This window comes from Urocitellus parryii, chromosome 5 (genome assembly GCF_045843805.1).
Source record: "Urocitellus parryii isolate mUroPar1 chromosome 5, mUroPar1.hap1, whole genome shotgun sequence".
NCBI lineage: Eukaryota > Metazoa > Chordata > Mammalia > Rodentia > Sciuridae > Urocitellus > Urocitellus parryii.
Genome location: NC_135535.1, coordinates 10,538,978 through 10,553,304, shown reverse-complemented (window position 1 = coordinate 10,553,304; position 14,327 = coordinate 10,538,978).

Sequence of the window (14,327 nt, the reverse complement as noted above, 5' to 3'; positions counted from 1 at the left end):
TGTTTCCAAGCAGAAGAAAGGCTTGGGAAGGACTGAATTCTAGTGCAAATCCATCCGTTAACACAAGAGGAAACAGAAGCCCAGAAAGAGCAAGGAACCTGTCCAAATTCACACAGTGAAGCAACAGAGGATGAGGTCAGAGCCCAGCCCCTGACCTCTCTCCACCCCAGTGCTGTGTCCCTGCTCAGGCCAGGCCTCCCTCCAGGGCAGCCTTCCCTCTCCCTCGCCATCCTCCCACACACGGCCCCTCCCACACACGGCCCCTCCCACCAGCAGCCCTGTTCATTGTGAGTATTTTTATCTTGGCCAGGAGAACCGGGTGGAAGCCTGGGGAAATGAGTCTGTGGTTAATTATTTTCTCATCGAGAAACCTAAACAGGGTCCAGAGATTAGGCACAGAGATCAACATGTCTGCAGAGAAGTGAGAGGACAGGGGTCTAAGCAGATGAGGTGGCTGGGTGCCCGTGGGTGCCTGGCCTTCCTGGAAATGCTGCAAAGTTGCTGGGGCACCACTCACACGTCCACGCACAGTTGCACAGTTACACACACACACACACACACACGGTCACACACGCACTTGCCCTCTGTGGGCACTGAACCAGGCAGCAGGCGGCAGGCATCGACCGCTCCCTGGGACAGCAGAGCCTGATTCTGTCTGGAGTCCCTGGGGGTCATAACACTGACCGCCAACGGGTGGCTAAACATCAACTTCGTTATTGTCCTCTCTTGGGTTCTGCTGTGTCCATCTCCCCCGTTAGCCATGCCCGGAAAGCAGGGCTGCAGCAGGACACAGACTCTAGACCTCCCGACAGGGGCCCTGGATTCTCGCCCAGGCTCCGGGCCAGGAGTGGTATCATCCCTGGTCCTCCATTTCCCCAGCTGCACAAGGCCAGTGGTGAGTAATCCCAGCCACACCTAGAGGGGAAAATGGCCTAGGAGCAGAGACAGTGCCCTGGAGATCTACATTTGGTCTTTGCCACATGTCCTTGGCAAATCCCTTTCCCTCTGAGTTTCCATGTCTGTTTGGTGGCATAATAGCCCAACACGGGCAATCGTGGTGCATCTGAGCTGAACTTCCTCCATCTGTGAAATGGGTACAAGAACCTCAGGCCTCTTCCCAGCCCTGGTGAGGCCTGTCCCCTCATCTCAAAGTCCCCCTGTCTCACCACCTCTGGTCCCGCCCCAGATCTCCTCCAGCCAGGCTCTGAGCTACAGAGAGGTCATTTTTGGTTTTTTGCAGGGGTTGGCAACAGGGCCTCACTGTGTTGCCCAGGCTGGTCTTGAGCTCCCGGTTCAGGTAACCCTCCTGCCTCAGCCTCTGAGTAGCTGGCACTGCAGGGGTGCACCCATGTTCCTAGCTGAGAGGTGGCTTTAAAAACCAAAAGCTTCCCAAAGATTTCCCACCAAGCTAGAATAAATGCGAACTACCTCAGACCTGCCGACTGCCCTACCCTCTCCCCTCTGAATTTCCCCATCTGTGCTATGTCACTGTCCCTTGCTCTTGGCATGGGGAGGGGGCTTCTTTGATTATTCAGGTCTTGGACCAATGGAACCTCCACTTCTACCCCAGGAACAGAGCCTTTCTGGTTAGCAGGACGGGGCTGGGATGTTCCAAGAACCCAGAGGAGGAGGAGGAGGAGGAGGAGGAGGAGGAGTGGTGGTTGGAGCAGGATCCAGCAGGGGACAGAGCAGAAACCTGCAGGTCCTCATCAGGACATTGACCTTCACATTCCTTAGCAGTAATACCATTTTGTTCTACTTTGTTTGTGGCACTCAGGACTGAAACCAGAGGGGCTCTACCACTGACCTACATCCCTTTTTTTTTTAATTCTGAGACATGGTCTTGCTCAGTTGCCCAAGGCCTTGACTTTCTGAATAGCTGGGATTACCATATATGCCTGGTGTAATATGGTATGTTACCGTCGTCCACAAACCTCTCACGACATCCACAGACACAGGGACCCCCTTTTCCACCCTTTCCTTCAAGGGTGCACCTGACCCCAGAAACTTCCACTTCTTGGGCAACCTCAGATTACATTCCAGGAATCTGGGTCTTCATTCGCCTGGTCCACGAGTGTGGGTCCTGGGTGAACCTGTCTCCCCTCCCCAGCTCCCAGACCGATGACACCTTGGGTGGCCACCTTGTCACCACGAGCAGGACCTGGTGGTGTGGATCCCAGCAGAGAACTTGACACACAGCACTGTCTAGCAGGAGACTGGCAGATTGCAAAACACCCCTGACCGGAGGCCGGGGTTCAACCCTCAGGACAGCCCAAGCTGTGGTCTCGGGTCAGTTCCTCAAGCTCTCTCCACTGTGGGGAAGGGACGGGGCCCAGCCTGAGCAAGGTGGACGCTAAATGTGCATCCTCAGTTGAATTCACCCAGCCTCTCCCCCTCCCCATTCCCTGCCCTGGGCTCGGAGGACCCAGGGGAAGCTAAAGCTGGGCTTCTCGGCCTGGCCATCCCTCCCGGAGGCTGTGCCACTAGCCACCATCTCCACAGAGGGGGTGCTGGAGGAGGTGGCTGCCTGGGAACCCTGCCTGGGGCCCCAAATTCCAGAGAAAAGCCCAGGGAATCATCCAGGCTGAGTCAGCAGGAGAGGGCCGGCCAGGGGGACCTGCCGCTGAGTCACTGCCCCCCCCCCCTGCCCTGTCTTCCTCTGCTGCCCGCCCAGCCAAGAGGTCACTCAATCTGGGTTCAAATCTCAGCCCTGCCACTTCAGTGAGGTCGTGACCCTGGGGGAGACGAAGGGAGCCTGTAAGGTGGTGTCTGGTGACAGGAATGACGACATGGAAAGTGCTCAGAATGAGGCCATTCTGAGTGACAAGGCCAGACCTTATCACGGTGGGCCTGCCCTGTAGACACACCTTCTGATCCACCCCCCAGGTCGGTCCTCCTTTCATCCCATCCGTCAGATGACCTGGGGTGGGGCGGGGTCACAGGGCTGGTGCCTGGGGACCCTGCGGATGTCCCTGTGTGTTGCGCTCCTCCCCCACCTGCCAGCAAGTTCTCTGCCCAGGGTCCGTGCCCAGCCCCGTTTGGTGTCCTGGGGACCCGAATGAAGGGACCCAGAGGCTGCCCTGAGAAAAGGGCCGCCCACCACGGTGTCCCGTTATGTTTCTGGCAGCAGAAGAGAAAGCAGCCCGGGGCTGGGCACAGGACATCAGCTGAGGAACCGGCACAGCGGGCGGGGGTCGGGCAGAAGGAGCGGCCGGCGAAGAAGTCCCGGAAATGTCACCCTCTGCCCCCGAAGGCAGCCGTGTCCTCGCTTGCTGTAACTTGCAGGTCCGCCGTGGCCGTGGCCGTGACTCAGAGCCCCGCCCCCGGGAGGGGCGCAGGTGAGTGGGCGGCGCCGCCCGCGGCTGCTGACTGGTGGCCCCGGTCGGCGAGGGAACCCGGGCCGCCTCACGCCACCCTCGGGCACCTGTACTACTCCAGGGACAAGGGACAGGCCGAGGCTCAGGCAGGGCGGGGGCAGAGCTGCCAAGTCCTCATGGGCCACCGCCAGGACCTCATTGTCACTGGACTGGGGGGCGGGGGGAGCACATGCAGCTTCTTTGGTCCCGCTTTCCCCACTTGTGATACAGGAGTGACCTGAGTGGCATGAGCCACAGTGTGACGCGGGGACAGGGGTGCGGGTGCTGCTCTCACACCTGGGCCTGAGTCTCCTCATCTGACGTGGGGAGGATGGGGTGGTCCTGGGGACCTCAGGAGCTATCTCACCCGGGAGCCCAGTTGGGTGCCCGATCGCTCCGCGCTCAGAACAGCCTCCTGCTCCGGTCCCCAAGTCCTCTGAGGTTCCAGTCTCCTATAGAACACTGCAGGATATCGGCAGGCACACAGCCTTCTAGATGCCCCGAATCATCTCTGGATGACCTTAATACCTAATAAAATCAACCTAATAAAATCAACCATCGCTGTTCTCCATCATTTTTAAATTTGTATTACTTTACTCGGCCTCCTGAGCGGGAGGCGGAGGACAGTTCAGCTCTGCTCAGGGAGTGTTCATTGCTGTATTGCAGTTTTTCCCCCGCCCTGGTGGGAATTGAACCCAGGGCCTCTGGAAGGCTAGGCAGTGCTCTACCCGGAGCCACAGACGCAGCATTTGTAGTTTTTAATGTGAACTTTTTTTTTCCTGACTGTGTTCAACCTGAGGTCCGTGGATGTGGAACCCGGGGATGGGAGGGGCTGACTGCACAGGCTGCTGTGATCCCGGGGACCCTGCCTGCTGGGACCACCAGCAGCAATGTGTGGCAGCTCTGCCCCCAACGTCCTGCACCTCCTGGCCCCTGGCCAGCCCGCCTGGACTCTGACCAGTCCCCGCTCCCCTGTCTGGAATGCTTTTCCTCCTCTTTCTCATCAGAGGCTGCCTCACACTCTCAGGATCTCTGCACCTGGGTCCCCCTCCCCTGTGGGAGGGCTACTCTGTCTCCACCCTGCTTTCTCCTGGGTCCTTTCATCAAGATGTCTTGGTTCTTTTCTGTTTGTTTTTGGAGCACTGAGGGTAGAACCCAGGGCTCCTCTCATGCTGAGCAGATGCCTACCACTGAATTACACCCTTAGCCCTTTTTATTTTTTATTTTGATACAAGGCCTCGCTAAGTTGCTGAGGCTGGCCTCGAATTTGCGATCCTCCTGCCTCAGCCTCCTGAGCCCCTGGCATTACAGGCATGTGCACCTGCAGTTCTGAGTACTTTCCGTAGATTAATACTGTGAAATCTCAACACAGACCCGTGCAGGAGCCCACTATCACTTCCCAGACTTTATACATGAGGAAACTGAGGCTCAGAGTCAGGTCACTTGCCCAAAGGCAGCCACTGGGAAGTGGGGGCCTGGGATTTGAACCTGGTCTGGTGGTGGAGTAGAGGGCTTCCTGGGAGAGGCGTGGGGAAGCCGGGTCTGGAGCAGTGAACAGATCCCTGACCCTGACAGGGGAGCACATGTCTGCTACAGGGAACTGGGAATACCCAGGGGTTGCAGCCTGGGTGGAGTCCAGAGGGCGCTGGGGAAGGAGGGGCCAGGGGTTCCGCTTCTGTGTGGCTCAGGGATCTGCGCTGGGTGGGAGGCTGGGGGACAGCCCAGCCCTGCTCAGGGAGTGTCGTAGGCACAGCTGGGGCTCCTCAGTCTCTGGTTTCCACTGTGAGGCTCTGAACTTGCCTGGGGGCATGGGGACAGCCAGCTTCCACCTGGTGGTTTCAAAGAGTCAGAGGAAGCCTTGCCTTTTATGATCTGGCCTTGGAAGCCAGCCAGTGTCACTTCTGTAATATTGGTCGAAACAGTCACAAGCCCACCCAGGCTCAGGGAAAGGGGCAGACCGGAAAGAAGGCCGTCCTCTGGATGTAGGAGTGGCAAAGTCCTGCCAGAGCGCCTGCGGGGTGCGAAGTTTTAGGAAACGCATCCAGTCATGGCAGGTGGCTGGGCTGGATCTCCGTGTCAGCTGAGTAGATAGGAAGAAGCGTGTCCCTAGTGCCAGCTGCTCTGGAGGCTGAGGCAGGAGGATCGCAAATCCAAGGCCAGCCTCAGCCACTAAGCAAGACCCATCTCAAAATAAAAAATAGAAAGGGCTGGAGTGTATCTCAGTGGCAGAGCACCCCAGGGGTCAGCCCCAGGACTGTAAGGAAGCTTTTTTAAAAGGTGCCATCCATGGAGCCCGTCTGCCGGGGCACAGGGGATTAGATCTGCAGGGCTCTGGGTAGGTGAGTGAGGAGATGGCCTTGCACCTCACAATATACTTTTTTCCTTTTTATTTAGGTGTAAAACACAGGAAGGTACAGACTGTGAGTCACTCGGTGGATTTTTTTTCTGTGCACGTCCTGGTGGCCACCTCCCAGGACTATCCCCGCACTCCACCAGCCTCCCTCACAGCCTCTCCCAGTCAAGACTCCCCCTGGGGCCACCGTCCTGAACTGTCAGGGATTAATTCCACCTAGTTTCAGTCTTCCTGTAAACAGAATCCTACAGGGTATGCTTTTTTTTTTTTTTTTTTTTTTTGGTACTGGGGATTGAACTCAGGGGCACTGGACCACTGAGCCACCTCCCCAGCCCTATTTTGTATTTTATTTAGAGACAGGGTCTCACTGAGTTGCTTAGGACTCTGCTGAGTTGCTGAGGCTGGCTTCGAACTCACAATCCTCCTGTCTCAAACTCCTCAGCCTCTGGGATTACAGGTGTGCTCCACTGCACCCGGCCAGGGTATGCTATTTTGTGTCTGATATCTTTCATTTGCCATCTTCAGTCAATGAAACTCTTTCACGTAGGTGCATCTTTTGGGTGATGGGTCATTTTCGTTGCTGTATAGTGTTCCTCTGAGTGAATATACTGTTTAGTGGGCATTTTGGTGGTGCCTGTTTGGGGGCTCTAAAAAATAGTGCTACTATTAACATTCATGTTCGTTTCCTCTGGCAAACACAGATAAGCCTTGCTGTTGGCTAAACCTCCAGGAGCATCCAGATGGCTTAGTCATAGTGTAGGTACAGGCTCTGCTCCAGGAGATCTGCCCACCAGCCTGGAGACATCTTTGCACCCCGTGATTTCATGGGATTGGTGGCAACCAGCAAGCAGGCACCAGCAGCATGAGTTCCAGTCCCATCTTGGGTGATACTTGAGGACTCGGGTATTTTTAAGTTTAGCCAATCTATGGGAAGTGAGTGAACCCAGGTTTTCTAATGAAATCTTGCTGAGAAGCACCACTGTGCTTCTCAGATCAAAGGAGCAGTGGAACAAAGGAGCAGTGGAACAAAACCAAATACGGGGACAGCAGGGAGCCTGGGGTTTTATTGGATTTTGTTTACTTGACATCTCTACTTGATATCCTACGGGGCGATTTTGTAGCATTCAATTAAAAGCCATGCCATAAAGCTGATATGAGCTTTTCTTTTTTAATATCTATATTTTAGTTCTCGGTGGACACAACATCTTTCTTTTATTTGTATGTGGTGCTGAGGATGGAACCCAGCGCCCTGCGATGCCAGGCGAGCATCCTACCGCTGAGCCACATCCCAGCCCTTACATGAGCTTTTCATGGAAGAAGGATCGTAAGCAGCCACCTAAGAGGTGACTGACCTCAAGATTAGAGAAGCCGTGGGAAGGACTCGGCGCACACTGTCCCCACCACAGCAATTAGAATTAGACCTGAACAGCTGAAGAAGTTATGGTGGCCGGATGTGGGAGTGGACGCCTGTGTTCCCAGGAGCTTGGGAGGCTGAGGCAGGAGGATCGCGAGTGCCAAGCCAGCCTCAGCAAGGGCGAAGCCCTCGGCAACATAGTGAGACCCTCCTGTCTCTAAATAAAATACGAAATAGGGTTGGGGGTGTGGCTCAGTGGTCCAGTGCCCCTGAGTTCAATCCTTGGTACCAAAAATTAAAATTAAAAAATAAACATACTTTTCCCATATGATCTTGCATCATGGTCCTGGGCATCCACCCACACACCTGTGCGCCCGTGTAGACCGCAGCCTCCTTCACAGTTGCCAGAACTTGGAAGCGGCTGAGACGTCCTGCCGTGGACGGGGTGGGGGTGAACTCGCGTGGAAGGAACGGGAGGAAACTTGAATGCACTCTGCTAAGTGAAAGAAGCCGAGGAAACGCTGCAGGCCGCGTGGCCCCAGGCTGTGGGGTTCCGGAAAAGGCAGAGCTAGAGACAGTAGAAAGATCCGAGGCCGCGGGGGGCTTTGGGGAGGAGGAGAGGAGGTGAGCACAGAGGGTGTTTAGGAGGTGACACCCCATGTTGGGTACAGGCCATGACATGTTTACCAAAACCCACAGCCTACACCCCAGGGGTGAAGCCTAATGTAAAAGACCAGCCTCGCAGGGCAACCACGGGTCCCTGGGTTCCCGGGTCCGAAGCGCTCCATCAGGCGGGAGGCCCAGGAAGCGGTGCATCCCGGCTCAGGAAGGGCCGTCTGAGCCATCTCTGGGCTTCCTGCTCCCTGATACTGTGAACCCCAAAACGACTCCAAAAACTGAAGCCTAAGTTCACGACAAAACCATTTATAAGAGCATCGGAAAAACCATCACCTTCCAGCAGGTGCAGAGCCTCCTGCCGCTCATCCTCAGCACCTCGGGAGGCCAAGGCAGGAAGATCGCAAGTTCAAGGCCAGCCAGCGTCAGAAATTCAGGGAGGCCCAAGCCACTTAGGAGACCCTGCTTCAAAGAAAGGAAGAAAGAAAGAAAGAAAGGAGTCTGGGGATGTGGCTCAGTGATAAAGTGGCCCCGGGTTCAATCCCCAGTACTGAAAAGGAAAGGAATAATAATAATAACAACAACAACAACTTCCTAAGCAGAAATCAAACCAAAGGTACGCCAGACCTCAGCCCAAAGAAACCCTTATCCTGCCTTAGCCATCAGGAAAACTCGGATCCAAACCTCACCCACCAGGACAGATCCCCAGACCAAGAGGTACGACAAGGCTGGGCAGGGGGTGAGGGACAGCGCTGACCCTGGGGTGGGAACCCCACGCGCAGTCTCCCTTGGAGACCTGCGGTACCCCGCGACCACGGAGGGTGCGGGCCACGCTGTCCAGCCAAGGAAAGACGTCCTGACGCCTGCCCCCCAGGAACCCCGGACACAGCAGGCCAAGGAAAGACGCTGACCCAGAGGCCACCCGAGTGTGGGTCCACCGCGGGGAGGTCCCGCACAGAGACAGAGTGATCACCGGTTCCAAGGGCCAGGGAAGGGGCGCGGGGGACAACTGAGACGTGTAAGGTTTCCTTTGGGGCAAAAAAAAAAATTAGACTAGATCATGGTGACGATGGCACAGCTTTGGGACTACACTAAGAACCTGCTGAACTGTACACCAGGAACAGGTGGATTCACGGTGTGTGAACTGTCTGCCAATTTTAAACATAAATTGTGCGAAATGGAATAAGATCTAAAATCAAGGGGCTGGGGTTATGGCTCAGTTAGTGGGTAGAGCGCTGGCCTCGCATGCACAAGGCCCTGGGTTCAGTCCCCAGCACCACAAAGAAAAAAAAAGATCTAAAATCCAGGGCTATGTGGTGTTCACAAACCAAAAGATTCAAGAGGTAAACGTGCCGATTCTTCTCAGATTATAGATTTAATGCAACTCCCTCAAAACTCCACAGTATTTTTTCTCCTGAAATCAATAAGTTGATTCTAAAATGTATACGGAAGTGGGACGCGGTGACCACACACCTATGATCCCCCAACTCCGGAGGCTGAGGCAGGAGGATCACAAGTGCTGGCCTCAGCAACTGAGCGAGGCCCAATCTCAAAACAAAAATAAAAAGGGCTGGGGGTGTGACTCAGTGGTAGAGCACCCCTGGGTTCATTTCCTGGTGCCAACCAATTAATCAAAAGGCTGGTGAGGGGGACGTAGAACAGAGGTGTGTGGGATACACATATACAGTCCACGCGCGCGCGCACACACACACACACGCACACACACACACAACATGCATGCAGGTCATCCCTGGAAGAATGGAAGAATGTGGAAATCTGCCATAAACATGCCTTTCATTGCTTTTTTTTTTTGGGGGGGGGGGCTAGCAGGGGTTGAACCCAGGGGCACCCGACCACTGAGCCACACCCCCAGCCCTATTTTGTATTTTACTCAGAGTCAGGGTCTCACTGAGCTGCTTAGCACCTCAATTTTGCTGAGGCTAGCTTTGAACTCGAGTTCCTCCTGCCTCAGCCTCCCGAGCCGCTGGGATGACAGGAGTGCACCACCTGGCCTGGTTCCTTTCATCGCTTTTCGAGAAGTGGAGGCCCACATAAAGTTTCGACCCATATTTGAAGAACATTTTTCTAATTTTTAAATCGTTTACTCACATATGAAAGTGTTTAGAGAAAGACAATAAACACCAAAAAATTCTAAAACGAAGCCCAGTGTTTGGAAAGTTCTTAGGAGCAGCAAGACCCACAGGGCGCCTCAGCCACCGACCTCTGAGTCCTCCAGGCTGTCTCATGGGCCACCTCGGGGCGCTCATCTGCACCCTTCATGGCCTCCTGATGAGAAAGAGACCCCCAGAAGTCACATAGCAGCTGGAATCTACAGGTTCCCACCATCCCTGAGCGCACATCTGATTCTTGCTTGTGGGTAGGGGGATGTGGCTCTGGGGTCGCATGGCAGCTGCAGGCTGTGTGAACTTGGCAAATCGCCTCTCTGACCCTCAGTCTCCTTTTCTGAAAAAGGGGGCAAGAACTCCTTCATCCTGTGACCATGAGTAGGAGAACTGATGTGTCCGGGCCAGGAGCTGTGGCAGGGCCTTGGCCAGAGCTCTGCACTGCTCCAGACAGACACACGGTGGCGCCCTCAGCCCATGGGTGCAGCCAGGTCCCAGCCTCGGACGGGGAGGCTGGCTTCTGCACACAAGCTCCAGGCCTCTCTGCCCTGGAGGTGCACAGGAGGGACCCGAGGACCACCGGGGAACTCTCCACGCGGGCAGGCGCTGGCTTGGGATTGTGTACTAGGCTGAATAGTGACAGCCTCGGAAAGATATGTCCCCCTGGAGCCTGTGAATGTGATCTTACTTGGTAAACAGGTCTTTGCAGAGGTAATTACGATGCGGTCTCCAGATGAGGTCATCCTGGTTGCCCAGCGGGCCCCAAATCCATTGGCAGCGTCCTTCTGAGAGGAGGGACGGACCCAGAGAAAGTCGTGTGGAGACAGGCAGGGGCCGCGTCACTTGGCTGCCACCGCGCGGCCCACCTGGAAGAGGCCCGAGGGGTCCACCTGAGCCTTCAAGGCAGCACGGCGGCCTCCACCTGGACTTCAGACTCCAAAGTGAGAGAGGGGACATTTCCACCCACCAGCAGCGCGGCGGGTGCGGTTTGCTGGCGCAGGGCGGGACGCCCATTCTCTCCTGCTGCGCAGCCTGCTGACCCGTCTCCACCTCCTGACCCCACAGTTCATCCTGCAAACCCCACTGTACCGTGACCGCTGTCCCCGGACACCTAGGCTCTCTCGCTGCTCTGAGCGGCCCTCGTGGCCCCCACCCTGGACGACTCCTACACACCCTTCAAAACCCTCCTCCAGTCCCCCGCGGGGCGTGGCCTGTGCTCCTCCATCTGCCTCCGCCGTGAGCCCAGCTACACGTCCTCCCGAGTCCTCATCCCCGGCCTCTCATCCCAGAGCTATGCCCTAGGTCAGGCCTCCCCGTCTCCCGCCAGGACCCCTGTGCCACCCCCTCGCCGGTCTCCCTGCCCCAGCGGGGCCCCTTCAGCCCATCCCACTCCGCGCCCCGATGCTCAGCTACGCCTTATCGCCCTCGGCTCCAAAGCCTTCCATGGCTCCCTGTGTCCCTGAGGAGAATGTCCAAAGGAACGACGGTGCCTTCAAAAGCCCCCTCCACCTCCCACCCATGGCTCTCCCGTGCTCACCCATCCCGGGCGACACACCTTCTGGGCCCTGGTGCGGGCAGTGCCCGACGCGGGTCTGCCCCCTCCCGCCAGCCAGGCCTGCTCTGATGTCATGTGTGTCCCCAAGACAGTGCCAGCTTTCAGCAGTGAACAGCCCAGACATCACAGGCTCCGTGGGCACCAGGTGCGGCTCCAAGCCTCCCATGGGTCACCTCTGAGTTCTGCTAAGGAGGCCAGGGAGCAGGTGCCTCCCGGTGTCCAGCTCTCTATTGGGAAAAGCAAGGCCCAGGGCTGCGGAACCATCCAGAAGAGGCCCCAGAGCAGAGCCTGTGCTGATGTCCCCCAGGTAGGAGCCGCAGAACCGTGAACCACACCGCCAACCGCAAACCGATCGGCCCTTCCTCCCTGGACTCCGCAGCAGTCACCCCCATGACCCGGTGGTCTCCCTACAGGAAGCTCCTGGGAAGCAGCCCTCGGCGGGTGCCAGCAGCACACAGAGGGTTAAACCAGAGTGGAGGGGCTCCAGGGAACTGGGCCTGGGAATTTCTCACCCTCCTCACAGAAAAGAACAAATCATGCCGAGTCCCTGGGGTGAGGCTCTGGCCTCCCCACTCTGGCTGCCTCCTCCGCCCCTCCCCCCGGGTTTCTGGGAGGGTGCTGGGCTCGCCAGAAAGCGCCCGGGGCGCTCCAGTGGCGCGTTTCCTGATTACAGATGAAACTGGGGTTTAAAGCCGGTGAATCACTGGCAGCCGCCAGCCGGGGCACGCTGGGGAGGCAGGGACCCGGTGGAGAAGCCAGCTCGGTCCTCCTCCCCGACTGGCCTCCCTCCGTGGGCCGTCGCTGCAGAGGTCAGTGACGCTATCTAGGAAAGGGCCCGGCCCTGGGGACAGACACCTATAAGCAACTCCTGGTTGTCCCCAGTGCCCTTTTTCACCAAGAACCAGGACAGTTCTCAAACCCGCCCCGTGCCTGGTCTCAGGGACACAGTGATGGCCACAGAGATGTCCCCACTTCAGAGGAAGGGAACAGAAGCTCAGGGCCAGGGACTCCCCAAGCCCACCACAGAGTCAGCTCCGCCCCCTCTGAGGGGTCAGCGGGACAGCCACTTCTTGGCCCCAAGGCCACAACCTTGGGAGGCCGAGGAGTAAAACGTGAGGACCCCCAGCCCCGTCCCAAGACTCCTGGAGGATTTTTATCAAGTGTCCAGGGTCCCCGAGGCAGGGAGGGAAAACCAACCCAGAGCCCCGTGTCCAGGTTCAAATCCCAAAAGGATGCCTCACAGGCTGCAGGGTTTTAGGACCCTGGACAAGGGTCTCGGCCTCTGTGGGCCTCAGTTTCCCCACCAGCCGCTCTAGGTACCTACTACATCCCCTACAGACTGATGGGGCCCACCCTGAGGGCTGAGGGGTGCCTCCACCCACAGCCGCTTCCTCACAAGTGACGTGGAAGCCTGCCACACCCCGGTCATCCTGGCCATGCGGAGGCTGAGGCAGGAGGATCACAGGTTGGAGGCCAGCTTTGGCGGCTTAGTGAGACCCTGACTTAAAATGAAAGGCTGGGCCTGTAGCTCCTTGGTAAGAACCCCTGGGTTCCATCCCCAGCACCGAAAGGAAAAGGGGGTGGTGGCTTCCCAAGGAGGAAGCCTTCAGAGGGAGGCCTGTTGTCACCAGAGAGGAATGTTCCCCACACCTGCAGGGAGAAGGCTGGCCCATCCTCCCTGTCCGCCCCGCTGGTCACCCCAGACCTGCCCGGCCAGGGTGCAGGAGGGCAGCTGGCCCGGTTCTGTTTTGCTTTATTTTTTTAACCAGAGTCCCAGGGGTTCCTCGGACCAGACGAGTCTGGGGATCCCTGGGGCTGAGGCTCAGGCTTCTTGGGGGACAGCTGGTGAGACACCTCCCGCCCACCTGCCCTGCGTCCTGGGCGGAGAACCAACTCTCTCTTTTCCTTGGTTAATGATCAGGCTTTCAGGTTGGAAGGGGGGGGGCACCAGGTGCTTCGCTAAACTGTCAGTTAATAACCTCACGCGCCAACCTTCCGTCCGTCTCACGGGGGACAGCCGAGGCCACCGGTTAATAAGGAGCCCTCGGCCACACAGCTGGAACCTGGCCAGGCCAGGATGCCCTTCTGCACCACGGCACACCAGGACCAGCAGCCCCAGTGCCCGGGACAAGCAAAGAGCCCACGGTCAGCAGGTGGGGGCTGGGAAGCTACTGGCTTCTGGGGGCTGGAGGCTGCTTCCGGGGGCAGAAGTGGGGCCCTGCCCTCCTCCCACCTGCAGGGCGAATCCCCATCTATCAGCTGGCATCTCACCCAGGCTCCCGAGCCAGGGGAAGCCCAGATCCCAAGGTGACTTCAACCCACGACCCACCACTCCGGCCCCACCCACCTTCCCTTCTCACTGTCTGTGCCTTTCTCCCACCCCACTCTGTCACTAGCGTTTCTCTGGAAATGCCACACCTTTGGACAGGCTGTTTCCTGAGCCAGGCACACCCTGTCCCTAGTTCAGGATTCTATACTGAGGGAAGCCACCTCCAGGAAGCCCTCCAGGACTGCCTCTGAACTGACTCTTCCCAGCGAGCCTGCCCCGCAGCCCTCTGCAGCAGGATGGCCTCGCGCACCCTCAGGGTCTGTCTCCAGGTCTTCTGAGCTGGGGACCCTGTCCAGGAGCGGACAGGACAGGAGTCACCTACTTCCTTCTGGGTCAGGCGAGGGGAGTGGGGACAGGATACATCTCTCTCCCTCTGGCCCATTTCCGCTGATTGTGACCCTCAGGTCCTCGGTCAATACCTGTTGGGCAATCCCAGGACAGGGTGGCTGGGCTGCCTGGCAGGGTGGGCCAGGCTGACCGCTCTGCGGGGACGCCTCTGGCCAGCAGTCTCCCCCCGAGTGCCTGGCTTCTGGTGGGGACGGATTCTGCCAGACGTGAAGGCACACCTCGGCCAGAGCTCCCTCCTGCGGGCCCAGGCCTCTGGACAGCACCCTTCCTCTGGGGGCGGGTGGAAATCCCAGT